General features: G+C 41.4%; 1 protein-coding gene and 1 pseudogene across 3 annotated transcripts in view; one reads left to right on the top strand and one right to left on the bottom strand.

The window, feature by feature from the left end:
- Nucleotides 1-13,692, top strand: part of FGF14 (fibroblast growth factor 14) — a gene marked incomplete at both ends in the record, with an annotated part of 478,380 nt that overhangs the window by 24,665 nt on the left and 440,023 nt on the right. The window lies entirely within an intron of this gene.
- On the bottom strand, nt 474-5,644 carry LOC311172510 (proteasome subunit beta type-5-like; annotated as a pseudogene). The gene is made up of 2 exons: nt 5,554-5,644; nt 474-1,440 (listed from the first exon to the last, which is right to left on the bottom strand). The product of its transcript is annotated as a proteasome subunit beta type-5-like (transcript).

The raw sequence follows: 13,692 nt of genomic DNA, 5'->3' as shown, positions 1-13,692 counted from the left end.
AACCTAGCAAGTGAAGATGTGATTCAACAAGGAATCAACTAATCGTGTAGTTAATTTTCTATTGAATCTTAAAATGATACCGTGAATAAAGAAGTTTCATTTACTGGCACTTGGTACTCCCTTTGATATTTAGTTACCTATTTAGAATTATGTAATACTGAGGGTTCTTTCCTGGAGACGATGGATGAGGAAAATAGATTTTTGAGAGCTTTATAGATGAGTCAATTGTATACATGATTCAAAAGTGCGCCTGGCTACATAGGATGGCACTGCTGATGTCAATGGTGTGTGGTCAGCGACTGAATGCGTAGGGATGGATGAAGGCTAGAGGAGGGAGTGAAAGGAGAAGACATCCTGCCTCTGGCTCCTTACAGGCTCCAATATTTAATGGCATAATAAGTCCATTTAGGTCTTTGTTTTGTTTTTGAGTTTGAGTAGTGTGAGGTTAACGTACAAGACAGTAAAACAAATGATCACCACTCCAGCAGCTCATTAACTGGTAGAATTAACACATAGAAGTCAATGCACCAGAGCTTAAAATAATTGTCAGTATAAGTAGGGACTCCCTCCACTATAGGATGAAGTGCTGTACCCATATTATCACTATAGTCACCCCAAGAAATCCAAGTAGCTATATCCCCCTCCTTCAGGGAGTAGATCACTGCACTGTCATGCAGATCAGCTGCTTTGTCACGGGGCACGTGGATCCAACCATCCTCTCGGACAGGGTAGAAGTTGACTGGACCTCTGGAGTAGACATCTCTGTATGTGGCTTCATAAAGGGCTTGGTAGGCCAGCTCAAGGGCCTGTTCCACTTCCAGGTCATAGGAGTAACCCTGACCAATGACTCCATCAGCTTACATAGAGCCAGAACCTATAGAGAAGGTGACCCCTGATATCAGGTTTCCTTCATTGTCTATATAGTAGAGGCCAGGACCTGTCATCCCAGTCACAAATCATGGTGCCATGGGCAGCTCCAGGCCTTAACAGATATACCACGTTGGGAGCAGCATGGTGGCAGCTGCTACCAAGTTGCCTTCCTTGTTTCTGAGCTCATAGATTTTATATAGCTGAGTTGATAGCTGCTCCCAGAAGCTGGAATCTGCTTCACCCTCTGCCATGGTGTCATCAGATAACCTGTCACTTTCTTCACCATCTGGGAGGCAATGTAAGCACCCACGGTGGCCTGGGAATCTACTGCAATAATGACTCCATGGCGAAAATTGGAGGCCAGTGAGGTGGTTCCATGAAGCATTTTAATTCTTGGCTTCTCTGGGACACTGTGGTTGGGCATGGCCAAGCTCAGTCCATCACTGGGACTCTCAGGACCCAGGACTACCAGATCCATATCACCGCAGATTCCAAAAAACCCATGCGGGTTTACAGATAGTGGCCTCTCCAACATGCTGGCCAGTGCCAGCAGGAGCAGTTGACTTATTCCTCATAATTTGAATATCAGCATGACAAGAGAATTCTACTATAGCTTCAAAATGAATAGATTTTTGCACTAACTTCCAATATATCTGAAGTCATATTAGAAAATTTTACTTTTGCCCTTGAATGAAAAAATTCTCCAGAAGGGATTGGTTGATTTTGCATAACAAAATTCCCACAAGTAAATGTTTAGTGAGGCAAAGGAATCCGACACATCTGCTATTGATCCCATAAAATAGCATCTTAAATCTTAAAATTATACTTTGATATTTATTCTGCTTTAATAAGATATATAAGGTATGAACGTCTGCACTGATGAGAACATACTTGCCTACGTTCTTCTCAACTGGTTATTATTTCTGAAATGAACCATGATGCTCTTAGACTTGAAACATGCATGCCTTACTTTCGTATCACCTCCATTTATGGCTATTAAATTGAGATCTGTTGAGATCTGAGGGCTAACTCACCATTGTTGTTCACTGCTTGAGGAGTGTCTTGCAGATAGTAGATGCTCAGTAGATATTTATTTGAATTGATTGAATTATTCAGTTTTAAAATCTCTTCAGTGTGTCACCACAACCTGGAGAAGGAGGTGTAAATAATCTTAGTATCTTCTTTGTGCTTTTTAGCCACGCCCAGGAAGAACATTAACGCAACTATTTATTCCCAATGCACCCATTCAAATAAAGTTCAGATCAGTGCAGGCCACTGTTGCATATGGTTCATATCAGCTATCAGGCTAGACTCACAGGGTTTGAATGCCGTGCACCCCAACTTTCCATTCTATGCTTGAATTGCTTTTGTGGTAAGGCTGACCACCTTCTAGAAGAACTTGAGAGTCTGAAAAATCCTGGTGATCAGCCTCATTTCAGCATGATTGTAAATGAACCGTCAGGGTGAGACTGAGGTAGTTTGAGAACTCCTTAGGGGATTCCCCAGCACTCAAGGTTGAGGCACCCCTACCAAATATTTTTCGAGTGTGATTGAACTTCTCTGGAGATGGGACCCTTACTGCCAAACTTAGTTGTGTGTTTATTCCATTTATTCAAATAATGTCTTAATCGTGAAAGTGTTTAAATTGTATGTTGGATCAATTACATAACATCAATCAAGTTTACCAATTTGAAACTCAGCTGTTGATAAACAGCATTGAAGAGAGACATTTAAATTTGATTTATCTGCTTTGAAGTAGTATTGCAGCATCTTTGAATGACTTCCAAAAGACGGATCATAAAAATTACTGCATTCATTTTCAAATTTTACTGTAGCAGTAATCAGCTTACCTGGTGTGGTGCAGATGGGCCTCCTGCTCTGTCTTGGAGTGCTAGAATGATCGCCTCATTTTCTAATACCTGGCAAAAAAGAAAAGGGAAGGACATTTTATTTGTTTATCTGCCTGTATCGTACCAATTTCGCATATGGTATTTATAGGTGAGAATTAGGGGGGCCCTTTTGGACATGAGTTAGCTCCTGAGGAGAGCACTGTACCTAGGAAACAATGTCTACAGCAAAGAATTTGAGGGAATGTGAAGATTTGATTTTGTAAAACTCCTTGATTTTATATAGGATGTTAGAGAAAGCTGTATGTGACAACACACAGCCACACATAGATGCACACACACACTTGTGTTCTTGCTTAGGAGTTCATGTGTCTTAAGATCTACCTACATGTTGACTCCCTTGAGCACTTTTGCATTTTCTTTACCCCTTGAATAGTGTCACAGTCAGTGTATAATATCACTGTATCATTGAATACTCCAGTCATTCTGGGGTCAGACGATCCTGGACTTCATTTTCATCTCCATCTGTTCTCATTGTGTGTCCTAGGGTAGATTTTTAATTTACCTAAGCCTCAGTTTCTCTACTTGTAAAGTGGAGCTAGTGACATTTATCTTGGAGAGATACTGTGAGGATAGTAATAGTAATATAAAGCCTTGTAATATAGTAATATATATGCATATATAGCCTTGCAGTAGTCCCTAGGTTATAGGAAGTATTTTTTAACTTTTTTATGCTACTTTTTTGATATGAGTGACATGTGGAAAGCAATACTTATTTAATAAATACAACTGGGTGAGGATACAGTGTACACTTGGAATCACCAACTTTGGGGCCACTGCCATCCCCATCACCTCCCAAAGTTTTCTCTCACTATTATTATCATTATTATTTTTATTATTGAGAACATTGAATATAAGATGTACCTTTTTAGGCTACTAGAGCATATAATGTAGTGTTGTTAGCTCTAGCACTATGTGTCTAGTAGATTCCAGAATGTATTTACTCTGTGTAACTGAACCTTTGTGCTTTTCCCCTCCCCCAGTCCTTGCCTATCAACTTTTGTCTCTCTGTTTCCATGAGTCTGTGTCGTTTGACTGTGTGGATTCCACATGTGGGATTATTGTACATTGTTTTTCTTGCTGTATCTGGCTTATTGCATTTGATATGATGTCCTCCAGGTCCATCCATGTTGTTAGAAGTGGCAGGATTTCCTTGTGTTGAAGAGTGAAGCATATTCTGTGTACTGCATGTTCTTTATCCCTCCATGAATGGACATTTAGCTTTTTCCCATCCCATGGCTATTGTGAATAACACTGTGATGAACGTGGGTCTGCAGGTGTCTTTTCAAGATCTTGTTTCACTTTCTTTGGATAAATACCCAGAAGTGGGATTGCTGGACCTTATGGTGACCCCATTTTTAATTATTTGGTCTATCTTCACACACTTTTCCATAGGGCTCATAACAGTTTACATTTATTCAACAGCATAACCACTGTTTCCTTTTCTCCTTAGATGCACCAACAGTTATTATTACTTTTTAATGATAGCTGTCCTGACAGGTGTAAGGTGCTGGTTCATCCTGGCTTTGTTTTGCATCTCCCTGACGACTAGTGATGCTTCACACCTGTGCATATTGCCTCTTGGCCTCTTGTATATTACCAATGTTACTGGCAGGTCACAATGTTTATAAAAAGTGATTTTTATATACAGCAGCAGGACAAAATCCTGAGGCTAGATCTGTAGAGATCATCATCTTTCCCCTCCTTTGCAAAAAGCCACTCTCAGACACGATCTTAGATCGTGCCTGGCCAGACTGAGTTTCCTGTGGAGAGCTTTAGCGCAACACCGCAGCTCCTGGCTAAGCAGAGGTCTCTGTAGGCCGTCTGGTACAGGGAGACTGAGGTCTTTTGCTTTCCCCTGGGCTGCCAGGAAAGCTCATTTTTAGGGGTGCTCTTTGGTCAGCTAAGATCGTCCTAGCATTTATTTATTACTTGTCTTATCTATAACTAGATATTTCAAGTATAAATAGGTCCTAAATATTGCATGGGACATATTTGTGCTAACAGAATTCACTATTCACCTAAAATTCAAATTTAAGTGGGCATCCTGTAGGTTTCTTACTTTTATTCTATTTTTCTAAATCTAATAATCCTATATTTTGGGTTAGATGTTAGGCAGGTATTATCCTAACACAAAATGGTATTTCTGAATGAAGTAGAGAGTAATACCGCTTAAGTAAGTGAAAAGACTAAATTGTACCATTAAAATGGCTTCATTAATGGAAATACTATACATAAATTTGTTAGATTAATACTAATAAATACTATTTAGACAATGATAATGCAGATAGAAGAATATGTTCCTCTTTCTTTAGTCTTTAGGAATTTAAGTGAATCCTGAATTTAAGGCTCATCCAACTACATAATTATGGCATAAAAAAAATTATGACAGTATAAATGTTTCCTATTTTCAGAAAGTCTGAAGTTAAAAAGGGCTGAAGTATAATTAGTCAGCCTTCTGAATAATTCCTTACTTTGTTAGTGCATTTAAAACATGTTATGTACAAACATTTAATTTACATATATTTTAACGTAGCAATTTCTAATCTTTCTAGAACACATTGAATTCCCTCTCCTGTAAATTCTTAAAGCACTCATTCTGGTATTCATTTATTCATTCTTTCAACCTGACAAAGCATCTTGGCATCTGAGTGCCAAGAGTCGTGCTTGGTGCTGGGGATATAAAAATAAGTAAGACAGAATTGCTGCCCATGTAGAGCTCACAGTGTAGTTCTGGAAAAAGAGATATAATATTGGCATATTAATGCCGCGTTACCTGTTACCACAGTGAAATGGATTGCTTCTAGAGTCACAAAATGTAGCTTGATGGAGCGTTCATTAAGGTGACATTTCAGCTGGGTTTTCATGGATGAATAGAAATTTGTTGGGCAAGAAGAGAGTTCACACCATTTTAGGGAGAGCAAGAAACCCCAACAACCCAGCCTATGAAGAGAGACCCGGCAAAACTTGTTAACAGTAAGAAGGTGGCAGGGAAGGGAGTCCCTTGGAATGGTAGAAACTGTGGAATTGACTCTGAGGTTTGAAGACCCACAAGATGAAGCACATTTTATACCAGGTGGTGAGTGTTATTTTATTGTTTGGTCAACAGAGAATTACCCTAAGACCTAGTTATTTATGTTTCAGGAATAATTTTAGACTATGGGAAGACTGGTGGTCATTTGTTGTAGGAGTTTAATAGTTTATGGGTGACATGGTCACAGGAATAGGAGTTGAGCGGTCTTGGGTGGGAATAAAATATTATAATTATAATATAATATAATATAATTATAATAATGACGATAATAATAATTTTATTTGTATAGGGACAGAAGTGTCTTTTTTTTCCTCCTTGGGTTTCTAGGATAAGATATAGGGATAAGGAGTGTGTGTGTGTGTGTGTGTGTGTGTGTGTGTATGAGAGAGAGAGAGAGAGAGAGAGAGGGAGGGAGGGGTGGGGGATGGAGGTGTAGGGGGTTTCTCTAAGGCCTTGAAGACATGGACCCTGGCCTAGAACTTCTGTTTTGTTCTTCACAGCACATCAAACAATGCTCAACAAATTCTTGTTAAGTTTAAATAAGAAACACGAAAGATAAAAGATGTGGCCTAGCCTATTTGTATTTATCTGTGCTTTACTATTATTTTGATAAATCTGTTGAGTATCACAGGAAAATCCGTTCTTCATTTCATTTTGTTAAAATAATTCAGATGCCTGATAACGTAATGATCTCATTAAAATTAATCTGCATCTTTAATAATGTCTGTGCCTTATAATTGTGACCATTTACTTTACATTATAATTGACTGCGGTTCTTTTCATTTTCTCTTGTGCCCATAAAATTGTTCTTCCCAATGTACAGTTAAGACTTCAGTGCTAGGGAAGCCCAAGACACTCCAAACTGCAAATGCACGTCTGTAGCTCAGCTCTTCCATCATAAACCCCGAAACCCAGACGCAGCCAGCAGTCAGGCTAATACGAGGGCTCTCACTTTCCAAGAAGTTTCTCTCCTTGCACACAACGCAATGATTATGCTATTTAAGTGTCATTACATAAAGTGTCATACTTTATTTATGTGTGTGTTTTTAGAAATTTTGGTCCAATCTACTGCTGTTGGATTGGGAGTTCAGCCTTCCCCGGGTGCCTGGAGGTGGGCACAGCAGTGGAGGCCTGCATGGGCCCTCAGACACCCTGACTCCAAGGTGGCAACACGTCACCTTGAATAGGTACAGGAGCCACCAGGCCACAGAGTGGGGAGAGAGGGCGACCGTGTCACCTCCCCTTGGTGATGTCTGCAGCGAGGCACCGAGAGGCTGTGACTCAGCACGGCTCACACGTTGATTCCATCGCACAGGGCGCCCAGAGGCGAGCCGGGTGGGCCTGTCAGATCCCCACGAGCCTGAGACACTGCACCCACATTCTCACCAGCAGGTCTCATTCCCCTGCGTCTCTGCATTGGGAAAGCAGAACAGATCCGGGCAATTTATTTTCTCACTTCTGCAGACAACAGGGAGAGCAGCTGAGTGCCTGCTGCTCCGCTCAGCGTGCTGTGGGCGTGGTGGCCAGAGCCGCGGCCTTTCAGGGAGGACAATGACAGAGCAGCGGAGGGGCAGAGCCTCCACGCGGGGAGCGGCACACTCCGCTCACACCGGCCCTCGCTGTCAGGCTGCGTGACCCGCGCCGAACAGACACTGTCCTCCCAGGCCACGTCACGCAGACACAGCTCGGTGTTCAGGGGGAGCAGGGGTGGTAGAGTGTGCTGGCTGAGGGCTCACAGTCCAGCCTTGATGAAATCTCTGGCGAGCAAATCCTGTGACAGCGTGTCATGGCTGTGGGCACAGAAGTGGCTGGGTTCTCTTAGAATCACCCTCCTTATATCTCTTACTCAGTCATGTAGGTGCAGAGGACCCAGTTGCTTCTAACTTTTCATGTGTTGAGTTTAGAGATGATGCAGGTCTGGTCACTTCTTACACAACTCTCTTGGCGGGACACAAGCCCTGATAGAATCAGGTGGCTCGGATGGGGCTTTAATAGCACCATGAAAAACGGTGTATTTTCTTTACATGTAAGGAAATAATACCTGATTTGACTAAGTTGAAAATAAAGTCATTGCATTGTGGTCAGGGTTGGTAGTTTTCAAACTATTATCATTTCTGTCATTTAGTGGCATTTTATGTCATCAGTGGAAAGATCGCAGCTTTCTACGGTACTGCGACACAGGTCATAGCTGAGTCGGGGACAAGTGATAATTCCACATGCCTCCATCCACCAGCGGGATGTAGACTCACACATGTGTACTGTGTTTATTTATTCACCTCTGACAAAGCATCTACGGAACAGCTGGGAGGCAGAGGTTGCACTTCAGGCGTAAGGACCTGCCTCAGGAGAGTGATGTGATGAGAGACGCCTTGAAGGAACATCTAACAGATTTGGGGAGACAAACAAAAACAAAGATTCAAAGATGAACCCAGTGTTTCCAATTATGAGACACACTTTGCCTTACATTGTGATCTATAATTACAAAATTTTGACATACATAGCAATTTTTATTGCTAGAACTCAGAGGGGTGGTGACAGCAGGATTTTTATAAATGAGAAAACTACAAGGAATTATAATTGACTTACTTCAAGTCTTGCAGTTAGTAAGGAACAGAAGTGGAATGTGAATCTGGGGATTCTGCCTCCAGATATACTTAGGGTTCTTTCCATTGCTAGAGATTTCTCAACTCGAGGTCTAGAAGGCCATCTGTAGACACTAAGATGTCACATCTACTTGAGTGTGTATGAATGTTCCTGGTTAGGGCACCCAGATTCAAGAGTCTCAAAGAGGTCCCACTCAACAGAGCTTAAGAACTTTCTTCTCCTGAGTGGTTGCCTGTTCCTTGTGATGAACAAAGATGAAGCAGGAGGCATGGCCTGCTTCACAATTAGGCCATGGAAGACAGCCTTCCCAGATGGTGGAGAGAAGAACCCTGAGTGTGGAATGAGAAGAAAAGAATTCTGAGTGTTGGGATTTAGTGAATTTTTAAAGAAACCTTTTCATTGGAGCTGGACTAGCTCAGACTGCAAATAGGAAAACAGGTCAGACTTAGTTTGGGCTGCATTTTGTGACTAAAGAAAGGATTTGCAATTTGCCCATATACATGGGGCTTCTTGTCTTTTCTGGCATTTTCTATAGAGAGTGAATCTCCCACTCTGTTGTGGGTTGGGACCAACTGCAGAGGAATAGAATAGGGAGGTTTGGGGAGGCTGTGCTATCTCACCACTGTCTGGGGATGTGGATACGCAGTGAGGGGTGGCTGCCTCCCATTGAAACAAGCTTAGATTTTGTTGTTAAGGGTCTTTGCCATTTTTATAATCTAAGGTCTGATAGATCCATTTACATCCCTTAAGTAAAATACTGTTAGGTTTAATTGGCAATACAGAGAGATGTACGTTGGGAAGTCCTTCCGTTGCCACAACTCCCCTTTGCTCAGGAGGAGTAAGTGAGACGCAATCTTAAATGTGAAATCATGCCAGACTCAAATGACAGGGCTAGTTCTATCAATCAACCACATGAGCAAATTGGCTGGTAGCTTCTGTTAGCAGCTTTCCAATCTCGAATTGTGCCCACCCTGAGGTTCTGATCTGTTCTAAGAATTTTTATATTGTAAAACCAAATCAGCATAGCCGTGGTCTTAGAGCCAAGGTTGTTCTCAGCCCCAAGCTGTGAGCCTTGAAACATGGTTTACAGCGCACCTATTTTTGATCATTTGAGTGTTCATTAAGGAAACCAGTGGTGTCACATCAAGATGTAGGTGCCCATTTGTGCTGTTGGCACAACTAATTTTCTGTTTTCTGTTGGCAACTAATTTGAAACACTGAAAGCAAAATCCAGTGACATCTTCCCCATAATCAGAAAGTCAAAGGCACATGATTTTCCTCAGCACCCACTCCCATGGAGCAGTGTCCAAATGATCCGTAATGGCTTGCTTGGCTCGGCCTGCTTCTCCCGGGAGCACAAGGAATTTAAAAGTGTGTTTTGGGACTAAAATATTCAAATACAGCTAAATCAGTCTAGACCTTTTGTAGGGAGCAGGAATGGCCACTGAGCAGGTTTTCTAGGATCCCATGCAGACCGGGTAAAGGAGGAGTTCTGGAGCCCTCAGGGGTTTTGCAGGTCTTTTATTGGGGTTCACCAGGCATATGGCAGGTAGGGGTGCTGGGGGGCCGGGAGGCTGGCAGGCCTCCCAGCCCCCAGCAGGTCTTCACTCTGTGGGCTCTCCGGCCTTCTCTCGGCTTCTGCTCGGCTTCTCTTTCGGCTTCTTCTGGCGTCCCCGTGACGCCGCCCTTAAAAGCCCAGTCTCAGCCCAGGTGAATCCCATCTACCTGGGCCCACACCCCGCTCCAGGTGCCGCCATCAGGCATGCATTCAGGACCGCAAGGATCCATCATCTCTCCTGATGGCGGGAGGGCAGAAAAGCCTGACATTTTTCCTTACCCTACACCTTTCTTCAAGAAAAGATGTGCTGAGAGTCTTTTGTCAGGACGCCACAGGGTGTCGAGTTTCATTCCCCTGAGAAATGGCCTCTTTAGCGCTGAGTGTGAGGGCAAAGAACCCAGATGTAAATTTGTGGGAGTGGAGAGAGAGGAAATCAATCAAACTATTCAAAATGGCAACAGGACAAATAAAGAGCTCCTGACAGCTGTCACAAGCAGATGATAGAGACATCACATTGAACAAATAAAATGTATTTTCTTCAGTTCAAGGAAATGCTTCTTCACCACCCCCTACCCCCCAATTGGAGTAACAGTAAACATCTATCTCAATGCTGCATCCTGCTGTGGGAAAAGGAGCCTTTTGTAACAGAATTTAGTTGGAGTGTGTTTGAACCCATAGAGTTCTGAGAGAACTTATACAGAATCTGTGTTTTTATCTCTCTTTTCAGTTTACAACGCTCCTTTAACATTTATTTTGGTTATGGATTGCAAAGAGTCTTGGGCTTCCACCAATTAATCACACACAAATTTTGAAACCAATAGGTTTCAGTGAGGAGTATTTATTGTAGGTCACACAATAGGAAAGAGGGGCAACTGCCCTTGAGCCATTCTTGACCTGAAAGCAGTGGGGGTCCTGGTTTTATGGGGCTGGTTGCCAGGGTAGGCTAGTGGGGATCAGCATCTTAGCATGTTTGGGGCTGGGCTGCACTGGGGCTCATGCAGATGGGGTACTTGCTTCTTCCTAGGGGGTGTGTCTGTCTCAAGCATCTTAAATCTCCGCCCAGAGGTGTGCATTTCAGCATGCTAATCAGCCCTCAGTTACCTGTGTCTGCAGGGCCCTCAGGTTTCAGCTGATTCTGGGGCCACTGCCCAAAAGCAGTAAGCCTCTGCAGGTGGAGGGTCTGTTTCTCAATGATGATTGACTGAATTTCTATTAACCTGCAGCCTCAGGAACAGGAATGTAGGCAAGCAAGTTCTAGGTCCAGAGGTCCTGTAACATTATCTCCTTGAAGGCTGGAGTCCTGTTTCTGATTTCCCAGTTGACCTATTGTGTGAAAAGCAGACAATTGCTCAACCGCTCCCAGAATCTAGCTTCCTTCCTGCCCTCCCTTTCACTTTTTTGGCATAATGAGGAAATTAATGCCATCCTAAATGAATGTTTTTTTAAAAAAATATATATTAATAATTTTTTTCTCTAAATAAATTAGCACCCGCAATAACTGAAGGTCACAATCAACTGTTCTAAATCATAAGTTAACATTTAATTTGAGTTTTGGCATGTGGTAATTTTATGTAAGATTAGAAGAACTTGTTGCAAAATTACACCTCAGTAGTTCTGCTATTTAGTGCTTTTCTTTCCAATGTGTATCTACTACAATAATCAACTTTTATTGTATTTCATGTGGTAACAATAAAGTATTATTAAAATTAAATTGATCTATAAGAGGTTTAAAAAACTGTGCCTTAATGTTTTAGTTTGCTTAATATACTCATTATTTAACTTTTTTTTTTCTCATGGAAATTAAATCCTTTTTCATTATCTCAAAAATGCAGTATTTTTTTGCTTGGTTGTAATAACCATGCGAGTTTTTTTTCCTTCATAATATGGCTAAAGATAACAGTGCCTGCTGTAGAGTTAAAGCTTGAATATTTTTCTACATTTCTTTATACTTTACAGATGGGTGTCAAAATGAAACTCTTTGTTTTGACAGTGAATAAAATAATGGTGTGGGTAGCATGGTTTCTGTTCTCAAGAATCACATAATTTGGTGAGATAAGAGGTACAAACATATTTACTGAATGTACAAGTATTACATTAACGAAGTGCCGTTGTACACAGAGGCAAAACAATTGATTTTGCTGTAGGCAAGAATAAATTCCCTCATATAATTTTGTCACTATTGCAATTATCCTGTTAATAAAGGTTTTTTTTAAATTATTAATGAAATTTCCATCTCATATGCTAAATATTCAGCATTCAGCTTCTTAGGGCAAAAGCACTCATTTATCTCAATGTCTCTAGTTCTTACTGTTGCTTTATGCTTGTTAAAACATTTATTGAATTCAGTTTGGTGGATAGAAGTTAAAAGAGCTGGTGGGGGATATAACCTTTAGCAAATGAGAAGGATGAAAAATGGCGAGGCAGGAGAGGGACGGGATAGAGGTGAGGTGGGTTCAACTCCAGGAAATTCAGGAACAGAGGAAAGTGGGTGAAGTAGAGGAAAATAGTGATTGAGAGAGAGGCAGTGACTAGAACGGGGGATGGAATGGTACATGCAGGTCAGTTTGAAGGGCCTTAACTATCATGGTGAAGAGTTTAGACTCTTCTGGAAATAATCAGATCAAATCAGTTTCTGGATTTAAAGAGAAAGATGCTAGAAGCGATGACATCAAAAAGAAGGTCATGGCAATAGTTCAAATAAAATGGTTCAAATAAGAGAAGATGAAGTCTTGAAATATTGCATTGACTGTAGGGCTGGAGAGGATGTGAATTCTCGAGACGATGAAGTCTGAGGATGCTGGGGTCCTGCCGCTGTGGACCTGCCATGTCAGCTGTGGGTTGCTTTGACAGAGAAAATTTCTGTCGTGCTATTTGTTGTATCTGTTAAAATAAGCTAATGCAAAGAACCTAGCCAAGGGGCTCGGTTTGGGTCTAGAGTTCAAAATAGCAATCAGAACTAAAGACAAAGGCTTGGAAGTTAATTTAGACTTGAATTCATAGTTGAAGCCCAGAGTGCTTAGGATTGCTGAGGAAGAAATGGTAGAACTATAGAGATAGAGAACCAAATAGTGGGGCAACATCAGCATTTAAGTGAAGGCAGATCAAAAGGGAGCAGCTAAAAGTACAGAAAGAACAATCACTATTATGGAAGCAGAGAGAGGCATTTCGAGGAGTATGTGGCCATTGGATTTAGGTGCTGCAGAATGATCCAGAACAATGAGGATTGAGAAGAGGCCTCAGGACTTGCTATCTGGAGAACATGGCCGATCTCAGAGGTAGTAGTTTTAGTTGAACTTGGAGGGTAGAAGCAAGATAATGAGGTAGATATGAAAGGTTTGATTGCAAAAGAAAAAGAGTTGGAACATCAGTTTTATAAACCAAAGGAAAACTCAAGAACAATGATCTTGGATCAGTTCCTGGTTTCACCAACCCATCTATGAAGACCTTTTCGGGACAGTTGGGGGCAAATTAGCTGATACCAAGAAAACTTGTTTGATAAATTCATTAATTCTCACTGTACTTTTGTCAGGCAAGAGGTAGGAATTAGCTTTCTGAATACTATTATGTTAAAAATCAGGCAAATACAGGGGTTCCAAACCTGAACTTCTAGGTTTATGTCTGATTTGCTGCAGTTATTTTTGTCTTGAAATAAACTTTTAAATCTTGTCAAAAGTTGCATGGTCGGATCTAAAACTATTTCACTTGTAGTAAGTAGCAAA

This window comes from Talpa europaea, assembly GCF_964194135.1.
Source record: "Talpa europaea genome assembly, chromosome: 6".
NCBI classification, from domain to species: domain Eukaryota; kingdom Metazoa; phylum Chordata; class Mammalia; order Eulipotyphla; family Talpidae; genus Talpa; species Talpa europaea.
Note: the sequence above shows the minus strand (reverse complement) of the source record. Positions and strands in the feature narration are given on the sequence as shown.